The sequence below is a fragment of the Octopus bimaculoides genome, chromosome 12 (genome assembly GCF_046866305.1).
Source record: "Octopus bimaculoides isolate indiv1 chromosome 12, ASM4686630v1, whole genome shotgun sequence".
Lineage (NCBI taxonomy): Eukaryota > Metazoa > Mollusca > Cephalopoda > Octopoda > Octopodidae > Octopus > Octopus bimaculoides.
Window position 1 is genome coordinate 58,499,453 of NC_142939.1, and position 11,854 is coordinate 58,511,306.

The following is an 11,854-nucleotide window of genomic DNA, read 5'->3' on the forward strand; positions in this document are numbered from 1 at the left end:
TTCTCTATTCTATCTTTCGGAAGAAGAGCATATACTCGAAGCATTAAGATGTTTCCTTCTCTTTTTTGTTATTTCCTGAGTGTCAGACAATTACCTAATCATTTAGATGATTCCTTACTGATCTTTAGATTGTTAAATTTTTGTCTTTGGTCAGCCATGATCAAGTAGATCTCTGATGAAAGCCATTCCAGTTATGACCATCCCATCTTATTTTCAGGCATGTTATATCTAGGATTACATTATCCAATATGTTAATTTTTTTTATCTCTTATTTTTATAGTCACTTAATTATGATTTTTGAGTGATTTGGCTGTTACTTCCAGCAGATCTTGCAACCATGTAAAGGCTCTCATTGTCTCCTTGTAGAATTCGTATTTTCAGATGGCAAGATGACACAGAAAAACCATTCATTACTGTGTAAGTTTCTAATTAAAGCTGCTTCTGGAATGTAAGTCTTGATTAATTCTGTAAATGTTGATTAATTCTCAAGAAATAATTATTTATAGCTGAGACATAATGTGCATTTTCAAAGTCGATTCTTTGAAATACAACAATAGTTTAATCACTGCTAAATATAACCATTTCTAATTAAGCCAATGATGGAGCCGGCCCATAGACAGTTGATCAGCTAGATATGGAAACCAAATTACCCTCAATTGTGAACTACCACCTTAAAATAGACACAATAAAGACTTCAGTCTCAGGCATGCTTGTGAAATTTTTCAGGCTAAAATTAACAGCCAAAACGGATAAGTCCACTTATACACAAAGAATGATTTTGTTATGGTTATAAACAAGCATCACTGTCACACAAGCAGTGATGTTCATTTACAGTAGTAGCCCTCAACCAGTTTTTGTCCATAGACTGACCTCTTTAATTCCTATCTTACTCAGTTGAGCCCTTATAACCATTCAGTGTTTCACCCCTTGACATTGGTTGATGTAAATTTCAAGCGCTGTGTACTTGCTTTCAAGTGTCAAGACAATGTGGTGTGTGCATAATGCAGTTTCAGGAAGGAGACCATATATTTCTGCACAGACTGCCACGTCCCATTATGTGATACATCCTGTTTTCAGATTTACCATACCAAAATTTATTTTTAATGTTCGATGCTTTGTTAAGCCAATATACGTCATCATGGAGGCGTGTGGCCTGGTGGTTTGGATGTTGGGCCCATGGTCTTAAGATTGTGGTTTCAATTCCTGGACCGGGCGACTTGTGTTCTTGAGCAAAACACTTCATTTCACGTTGCTACAGTCCACTCAGCTGGCAAAAATGATTAATCCTGTGATGGACCAGTGTCCCGTCTGGGTGGGGAATTTATATGCCATGCTAACTGGGAAACTGACCCTTATGAGTCTGTATGACTTCAGAAGAAAACTTTACCCTTTTAATATACATCATTTGTCTGACTTACATATGCTTTTAAGGGATCTTACTCCCACAGTAATGAATGGTTTTCCTGTGTCATCTTGCCATCTGATGGCTTCAGCTCAGATGATTATCATTGGCAAGGCCCTGTTGCCTGATAAACAGCCATTGTCAGGGGGGGTAAAAAAAATTCTATTGTCTTTTTATAATTAAAATATTATTAGGATTCGTATGAAAAAGATTGTTAAAATATTTTGTGTATTGGTGCAGGTGTGGCTGTGTGGTAAGAAGCTCGCTTGCCAACCACATGGTTCTGGTTTCAGTCCCACTGTGTGACACCTTGGGCAAGTGTCTTCTACTATAGCCTTTGGCTGACCAAAGCCTTGTCAGTAGATTTGGTGGACAGAAACTGAAAGAAGCCCATTGTATATGTGTGTGTGTGTGTGTGTGTTTATCCACGTGTGCTTTGTGTTTTTTCCTCCCACCATTGCTTGACAACCGATGTTGGTGTGTTTATATCCTCGTAACTTAGCAGTTCGGGAAAACAGACCATTAAAATAAGTACCGAGCTTACAAAAAATAAGTCCTGGGGTCGATTTCTTTTGACTAAAAGAACCCTCCAATGCGGTGGTGCTCCAGCATGGCCACAGTCAAATGACTGAAACAAGTAAAAGAATAACAAAAGAATTGTGGAAGTACAACCGATTTTATTGCACCCTAAATTTTAACAACAAAATCTTATATGGACCCCGAAGGGTCATGTGGATCCTGGTTGAGAACCACTGGTTTTATAGTCTTCTGGCCATAGAGGAAATAGTACCTTGTTTGGAAATAGGTGAAGGTTGGTAGTCATGAAGGGCATCTGGCCACAGAAAATCTCCCAATAAATTCCGTCTTATCCATGTAAACATGGAAAAGTGGGCATTAGATGATGATAATTAGCTGGGCGTGTATGCATGTATGTATATATATATATATATATATATATATATATAATTGGAGCCTGGTGCAGCCTCATGGGTTGCCAGTCCTCAGTCAAACCTTCCAACCCGTGCCAGCATGGAAAGCGGACGGTAAACGACGACAACAACGATGATGATGATAATATATATATATGAGCAAAGCTGATTAATGTAGCCTCCTGGCTACTTTAATGTTTTATAAATTATGCCTTGAATTTACTTTCTCTTACAATAGTAAATCCAGTTACAATTAAAACTGGAATTCTTTTGGCATTGAATTATTCTGTTTAATTACTTATTAATCACTTGAGTTCAGTGTTAGATAGATAAAACTTCTGGCACTTGAAATTACAATTTACTTTCTTTTTCTTCTTTTTTTTCTGATTATAAAAATAGTTTGTAATACTCACTGATATTTTAAACTTCATTTTGGTTTCAGTGAATTGTTTATGTCAAAGCAATATTCAGTGTTATACAAGCACACACTCAAGATCAGATGCCAATAAACCCCTTCCCACCACCACTGCCAGACTCACATATCTATTCCCTCTCCAGCTTCTGAAATTCACATAAAATATACAAATTTTATGAAGTGATTCTGTTCTGACAGTCATAAATTGTAGAGTATAAATAATTACGCTACAGTTCAGCTGTTACTTGCAAGTGAGTATGGCTTGGTAACATGTACCATACTTTCGTTAATTGTTTCAGGTTCCTCTGACAAAACACGGTAAGGCAACTTACTGTGTTTTGTCAGAGAATTGATATTTGAATTCCTTAGACCATGCCTCATACATACTAGAGATATGATCTTAGAAATTTTTCACCTTTTCATCATTATACAGCAACCTATGATACATAGTAAGTGGAAAAAATTTAGGATAAATTTTTTTTTCCTTTTCTTGCATTCATCTCAGTTTCACGTTTTTTTTAACTTACTGTGTTTTGTTGGAGGTGGTCAGTATAGTCATGGGACACTTTCTTGCTCCAAGTGCCTTACTTAACCCATTACCTCCCATAATTCTATTGACTGGAATTTTTTTGTGAAACTTTGATTTCTAGCATAAAACAGCCTTAGAAACACGTTGGAATGATCAAAATAACATTTCAAAATAACATTTTAAATAGAAATAAGCGAGATATTGGGTGAAAAACTAGCAAACCTGATTTGAATATCAGAGAAATATACCTAGTAGATATAGCAAAAAGGTTAGATATGTGTAAATATTGACAGATAATTACGAAATTTGTAATTTTTAAGTGATCTCGTATGAGATCACTGGTAGGTAATGGGTTAAGGACATGATACACTGCCTATTGCAGGAACTGAACCCATAATACTGCAGTCACCTGTGTTGGTTAATGCCTGAAAAAAACTCATGATTGTGGACACAAGTACTCGAAATGAGGTTCTCCTGAAGGTAATAAGAAAATGGTAAAGTTATCTTCTCGAGTAGATTATTATGTTGTTTATATCATTGATATTTTTCTTACAAGGTAGCAAACTAGCAGAATCGTTAGCATGCTGGACGAAATGCTTTATGGTATTTCGTCTGTCACTATGTTCTAAGTACCAGTTGTATACTGGGGTCGAGCTAATCGACTGGCTCTCTCCCCCCAAATTTCAGGCCTTTTGCCTACAGTGAAAAGGATTATTGTTACTGTTCTTTTTGTTTGGTTCCATTTTGGTCCTGATTGAGCAGACATACATTGAAAGGTATTCCAGCTGTGATTATCATACATTGAGAAATGTTTTGAATTTCAGAACCTAATGCAATGTTTCCCAGTTAAGATTCTGCAAGAAGTTGCTAGGAGTTCTGCAAGATTTAGTGCTAAATGGACTAATTATATGCAGATGTATTTTTCAGTAATTTTTATGTTTAATTCTATATTTGTAATTTTATATTGTGTATATTAAATACACATGGCATATTTGAAATCCTAGCATCTGTGGGTTGCAAGGAAGCATGAAAAGAGAAATGACTTTTTAACAGGAAATTATGGGAGGGTTTGGTCTAAACAAGTCTTTCCTTAACTTTCTTACTACCTAAGCCCTTTACTTCCTATGGATTATAGTCCATCAATGATTTTTCTCTACAGTTCTTGAATTTGGGTTGTTTTCCTGTCTCAGGTGTTGTTAGTTTTAAATTATCATTGATGCTTCTTAACTTTGCTGTTTCTCTAGGTAGGATTATTGACCCTATGCAAACCCATTTTAAAACTAGGAAGAGGTGGTCCATATTAGTCTGGTCTCAGTTCTTTGACCTATCCAGCCTGGGAGGCCCTATCAAGAGCTTATGCTCTGTTGACACAACTCTTGAGGTCACTGAAGCGCACAAACCACTATTTTACAACAAGGACTGAACTTTGTGGCGAAAACAAGGCTTTGGTTAAGATTAAATTTATTAAATCTTTATGGTGTCCGATGGATTTAGCACTGCCATACCTTTTGAAGACAGTTTTAAGATTTGTTTAAGCTCTTACAAAAGATAAACCCTTTAGCATTCACATTACTCTGTCAAAAGCAATGCTTCTTTATCCACATTGTTTTGAATTTACATGTATTACCTTGTAGCTATGAGATTTTGATGAGGCAACTGTTAATTTTTTAGAATGACATTGTAGGGTAGGTGTGAGAAACCAGATCCGGCCAGTTTGAACATAAAACAAGTAGAATATTTTGGCTGGATATGGCCAGTTTAAATGCTAAAGGGTTAATAATGTTATAAAATAATTTTTACATAAGGATTCTTTAAAACATACAATGGAGGAATGTCGATCTAATGTGTCCTCTCTTTGCTTATGACAGCATGGTGTGATTAGAGAGGGATTCTGTAGCTATTTCTAAATTGAATAACTCTGTAGAGGTTCCCTTGTTGTCATGTTCATCTGACATGCCTGTTATTCTGATATGTGGTAGATATTAAACTCTATAAATTACATACTTCAGATTACTGCAAATTAGTTGCAAAATTTATTCAGAAAATAATAATAATAATGAAGAACAAAAACAAACAAAAAAAACAATGTCACTTTGACTTTGTTTCTGCTGCTGCTATTTAATATTCAAATAGCATATACATTTTAGAAAATTTCATTACTATGCATTTCTCTGAATAATAAATATGAAACTGACATTTTCAAAATGATTCCTATTATTTTGAAAGTCCTTGCTGTTGTTGTTATACAGTCAGCCCTCAGCCAGCCTTGATCTAGCAGATCTAAGATAAAAGGTGTTCCGCCCATGTCCATCCAGTCTTTTTGCATTTATAGGTCTATATTGGCCAATTTATTCTTTACTTTTTTTTTTTTCTTTTTTTTAAGTGACAGGCTTTGTTGATTACAGTGAGATTTGACTGCCCAGAGGCATAGCAAAGAGGTGGGGAGAAATGAGTGAGGTAGTGGACTGTCATCCCTTGGAGAGATGCAAAAATTTCCTCTTCTTATCATGATTTAAAATCCACTTTTCCATGCTTGCATGGGTTGGGCGGAATTTGTTGAAGCAGATTTTTTTTTTTTTTATGGCCAGATGCCCTTCTTGTTGCCAACCCTGCCTTGTTTCCAAGCAAGGTAATATTTCCTAAAGCCAGATATGTTTTCCAGACTGGAAATGAACAACATTGCTTGTTTGATGGTGATGCTGACTTATAACAAACACATGATGTGATGTCAAGACAAGGGTACTCAGAAATACAGAGACGATCTCTACATTCTGAGCTCAAATCCTGCCATACACAACTTTCCTTTCATCCTTTTGGGGGGTTGATAAAATAAAGTACCAGTCAGGTACTGTGGTTGATGTAATTGACTTGCTTCTTACCCCCCTCAAAATTGCTGGTCTTGTGCCAAAGCATGAAACAATTTATTACTGTTATCATCGCATTTTACATTCGGTCCTGTGTTATATTTTCCCCACTGATAGGGAACGGCCAGCAGATGAGGCGGGGATATTTTGTTTGTAATTGTTTGACATCACATCCAAAGGGAAAGGGAAGCACCATGAAACCAGCCAGTGCGAGACTGTCATGCTTGAGTGGTTGGCAGACAGAAAAATATTCAGCTGTAAATGTAAGCATTCCAGACAATACAGCAATGTCCAAGTTTCTCAAAAACTCCTGTCTACCCATTGAGAAAAAAAGAGGGGGAAAAAAAAGAGCAAGAAAAATAGATAGCAAATTGTGTATCTATACTTTCTTTTTATATTTTATTATCTTTCACCTGTTGTTATTCCTGAGCTAGTGGAGGCGCAATGGCCCAGTGGTTAGGGCAGCGGACTCGCAGTCATAGGATCGCGGTTTCGATTCTCAGAGCTGGCGTTGTGAGTGTTTATTGAGCGAAAACACCTAAAGCTCCACGAGGCTCCGGCAGGGGTTGGTGGCGAACCCTGCTGTACTCTTTCACCACAACTTTCTCTCACTCTTACTTCCTGTTTCTGTTGTACCTGTAATTCAAAGGGTCAGCCTTCTCACACTCTGTGTCACGCTGAATATCCCCCGAGAACTACGTTGAGGGTACACGTGTCTGTGGATTGCTCAGCCACTTGCACGTTAATTTCATGAGCAGGCTGTTCCCTCGATGTCGTAAGCGACGGAGTGCCACCAACAATTCCTGAGCTAGCTGGCTGATCAGCCACAGATTTTGCTGGCTGGAGAGTTGGCTGGTCAGAAAGTTGACTGGCTTGGTTGGGGAGTTGACCAGCTGACCAGCTACTCTTTCACCTTGAACAAGTGTTGGTTTGCTAAGTGAAGGGACCTCGACATAGTTGTTTGATCTACAGGAAACAGCAGCTAAATCTACCCCCAAAGTGCACCTTGTCATCTTGAAAAGCAACAAAAAAAAAAAAAGTCACATTAGATGCTGTGGTCTTAAGTACTCCTCAAAAAGGTGGAATGGTCATGATGGAATGGCATTGATTGTAAGTCTGCTCAGTTAGGGTTTACTTAGGGCTAAACAACAACAACTTGAGATAAACTGCTTCACTTCCTTTTTAATCTTTTTTTCTTTCTTTTCTTCCTTTTTTTCCTTGTTTTCCTTCCTTTCTACCTATCTACCTGTTTATTTAATTTCTTCTTCCTTTCATTCTATCCTCCTTTTCCACTAATACTCCCCCTTCCCTCCTCCCTTCATTACTCATCTCTCTCTCTCTCTCCTCTTCTTTCCTTCTGAAATACAGTTGTATCAACCTAGATAAATGCACTCCCACCCACTTATTTCACCCACCTACCCTTCTGTTACAACTAATCCACTCTAATCCCTTGCCTGTGGCTTCATTTACATATTTGATACAGTTTGTTGTAAATTCAGACAACACTTGTATAATCCACTTTCTCCCTCCCTCCCTCCCTGGCACCCGCTGCACTTTCCATGTCCCCCCCCCCCCTAACTTCCTTACTCCACCTCCTTCAGTACCATAGCAACTCTTATCAACTTTTGTAGCCTGCTCCCTTGTCTTCATTATCACTGGTTGGTATTAACATCATTATAAACTCAACCCTCCCTCCTCATCAAACCACCACCACCACGACTGCTAGACCACCTTCATTATCAAAATACCATTACCAACACCTGCCCTCATCATCATCAACACCATCACTATCATCACCACCACCATCATCAACAACACAATCGTCCGTCACCTACTACTGTCACTGCTACTATATTTCATTAAATGTTTTTTGGTGTTTAAACCTTTCAGTGCCAAGCAGCTTCATGTCACACCTGGTTCTTGGATGCAGAATCTGCCCATTTTAGAATGTTCATGTTATAGTTTACTATAAAAACATTTTAAGTTGAATAAAAAAAAAAAGAAGATGCTATTTTACAAAACCCTTTTAAATTTGTGATTTAAAATTTGTCCACTCTGTAAGGTGGTTGGTGTCAGGAAGGGCATCCAGCCGTCACAACCTTGCCAGAACAGTGAGACCTGGTGCAGTCTTCTGCCTAGTCATCTCCTGTCAAACCATCCAACCCATGCCAGCATGGAAAACACGTTAAAGGATGATGATGATTTCCAAATTTATTTTTGTTAACCTCTGTCCTGATCCCTCCTAAGCCAGCTCTGCTTGAAGTGGGTGGGTGCAGATTTAATGAAGCTGTAGCCAAGATACAAGTACTCTACCAATCTTGGTATTTTTCATTCCAAAGCCTTGGTGGATTAACCATTTTGCTAGCTCATTCATGGTCACATCATCATCATCATCATCATCATCATCGTTTAACGTCCGCTTTCCATGCTAGCATGGGTTGGACGATTTGACTGAGGACTGGTGAAACCAGATGGCTACACCAGGCTCCAATCTGATTTGGCAGAGTTTCTACAGCTGGATGCCCTTCCTAATGCCAACCACTCCGAGAGTGTAGTGGGTGCTTTTACGTGCCACCGGCACGAAGGCCAGTCGGCCGGTACTGGTGACGGCCATGCTCAAAATGGTGTATTTTACGTGCCACCTGATCTCGCTTGAAAGTCTTTACACGTGCCGGAAAGGCGACGCTGGGCACAGGTGCCATCACGATTTCGCTTTTGCTTCCCCAACAGGTCTTCGCAAGCCGAGTTTCATGTCCAGTGAAGGAGACGACGTTGGCATGGGTGCTAGTCGTCGAATTTAGTAATTCCTCACTACACCTCTTACCTAAATATACACTTCACATGTGTCTAAAATGCTCCGAACAGTTCTACCTTATCATGGAATGATATGTATTGACATTTGGTGCTACTGCTAACTCTCCTTGTTCTTTTGTAGTAGTCATAGCTAAAGATAACTTTAACTTTAATCTTTTAGCATTTAAATTGGCCATATCCAGCCCAAATATTCTATTTGTGTTATGTTCAAACTGTCCAGTTCTGACCTTTCACACCTCTCTTACAATGTCATTCTAAAAATATACAATCACATCATTGAAATTTTGAAGCTATGAGATAATACAGGATTAATTCAAAACAATATGATTAAAATATTACATTTGACTTGACAAAGTAATCTGAATGCCAAAGGGTTAAGCTAAATAAGCAGAGAATCACTTGAAATTTTAGTGTAGCTACTAAAAAGTGCAGAGTAAATAATGCATGTAAACACATGATATACACAGTGCCATGTATGGTTGTGCAGTTAACTAGACTGGTGGCCTTGGGAATTTCAAGTACCCCCTTGTAAATTTTCTGGATTGAAGATGTTGAACCATCAGTTGTTGAAAAAAGATCAGTGGTGCATGCGTACCAAAACTGTCCAGTTGTTTTGCTTATGTTGAGCGAGGGAAACCTGGTGTCAGGAAAAGTGAACTAAATCAAAAGTTATATACCTGGTCACATGACCTAAATACATAGACTTTGAGTAAGTGATAGGTAATAGAAGAATTGTGATTTCATATACGGACACCAAGAACCTGTTGCTTGATACAGAATTTGATTTCATGGCATTGTTCCATTACACTTTTGGTCACAGAAATCCTGAAGTTAACAGCTACTTTCTGTCCCACCTTGTTAATTAGTTTGATTAGAAGAAATAAAATGGTAAATGTTTTTAATTGTTGTCTTGCCCAGGTTATCCCTGAATGAGCATGTTTTTTATAAAAGGCACTCCAGCCATGACCATCCTGTGATCCATTATGTATTTCATTAGTGTTTTTATTGGCTAGATCATTCATAAATTAACTGGGTGGATCAGTCCTAAGTTAACTGTCTGGATACATCTTAAGTTAGAAAACTGGGTCAATCCTAAGTTGACCTGACCAATCCTTAGGTAATTGACTGGAATAGTCCTAGGTTAACTTACTGGGTTAGTCCTAGGCTAACTTACTGGATCAGTCTTTAGTTAGAACACTGGATAGGTTATGTTAGCTGACTGGATCAGTCTTAAGTCAAATGTCTGGATCAGTCTTAAGTTAGGAAACTGGATCAATCCTAAGTTAGCTGATCAGACCAATCCTTAGGTAACTGGCTGGAATAGTCCTAGGTTAACTTGTTGGGTTATTCCTAGGCTAACTAACTGGATCAGTCTTAAGTTAGTTGGCTGTGTCCTTTATTTAAAATAACGGTATGATTTGATAAAGAATTTGCTGCTGTTTGTAGCAAATCATTGCTGACTCCCATTTGTTCCTCATTGTCGGCATATGAAGCTGTTTACTGTAAAAAATAGGGACCTGTATGTAGTTTTACAAACAACAACCTTTAATATAAACTTAAATAAACAAACAAAAAAAAAAAGGCTACTTCAATTTTCAGCCACAATGTTTGTTTTTTATATTGTAGTTATATTGTGTTGAGCTGTTTTGTTTATATACAGCAAAGCATACTGTTAAGTAAAGTTATACCGATGTTCAAGGACATAGTACAATGGGATTTGAAGAGCTGGTTTGTAACACAACAGAACTGTGCTTTTGTCTACCATATTACATACATAATACTTGTGTTCGCAATAATTAACACAAATCCTCAGGACTCAAGTCTCTAAAGTAGGTTCAAAACTTCCAAACAACTATTGTAATTGTAAGTGTTGTAGTTCTCCAACATTAGCCTAAACCAGGGGTTCTTATCTTGTGTCCATATAAGACTTTTGGGGTCCACAAATACAATATAGTAAATTGGGAGTCAACAGTAATTTTTCAGGGGATATGCAAAAATTTGTGCTTCAGAATCAGTAAAGTTTATGTGCAATAAATTGCTTATATATCCACAATACATAGAATGATTTTACAATTTTTATACACTTCTTAATAATATTTGATTTAGGCGCAGACATGGCTGCGTGGTAAGAAGCTTGCTTTCCAACCACATGGTTCTAGGTTCAGTCCTACTGTGTGGCACCTTGGGCAAGTATCTTCTACTATAGCCTTCGGCTGACCAAAGCCTTGTCACTGGATTTGGTAGACGGAAACTGAAAGAAGCCTGTTGTGTGTGTGTGTGTGTGTGTGTGTCCCCACCATTTCTTGACAACCGATGTTGGTGTGTTTAGCAAAAGAGACCGATAGAATAAGTACTAGGGTTCCAAAGAATAAGTCCTGGGGTCAATTTCTTTGACTAACGGTGGTGCTCCAGCATAGCCGCAGTCAGATGACTGTAACAAATAAAAGAATGAAAATATAGTTGGATTTTTTTTTTTAATCACTGAATGACTAGGAGGGTCCATCCGAATAAAGCAGGAATCAAAAGGGACCATAGGTAGAAAAGGGTTGAGAACCCCTAAACCATTATCGACATCAAACTGATAGTAATTAGAAATGGTAGGAAATAAAAGAAGCTTTTATCAAAACCAAAAAAAAAAAATGAACAAAAAGATCTGAAACTATATCCTGATTTGATCTGTTAATTTTAATCCATAGTAATTTACTCTTTTCATCACAGATTAGCTTCCAACGTCTGAACAGCTCACAGTAGAGTTAACAAAGTCAGTTTCAGTGGATTTTATTATTATTATTATTATTATTTATTATTATTATTATTAGCTGGCGAGATGGCAGAGTCGTTAGGACGCTGGGTAAAAATGCTTAGTGGCATTTTGTCCAGCTTTACGTTTTGAGTTCAAAA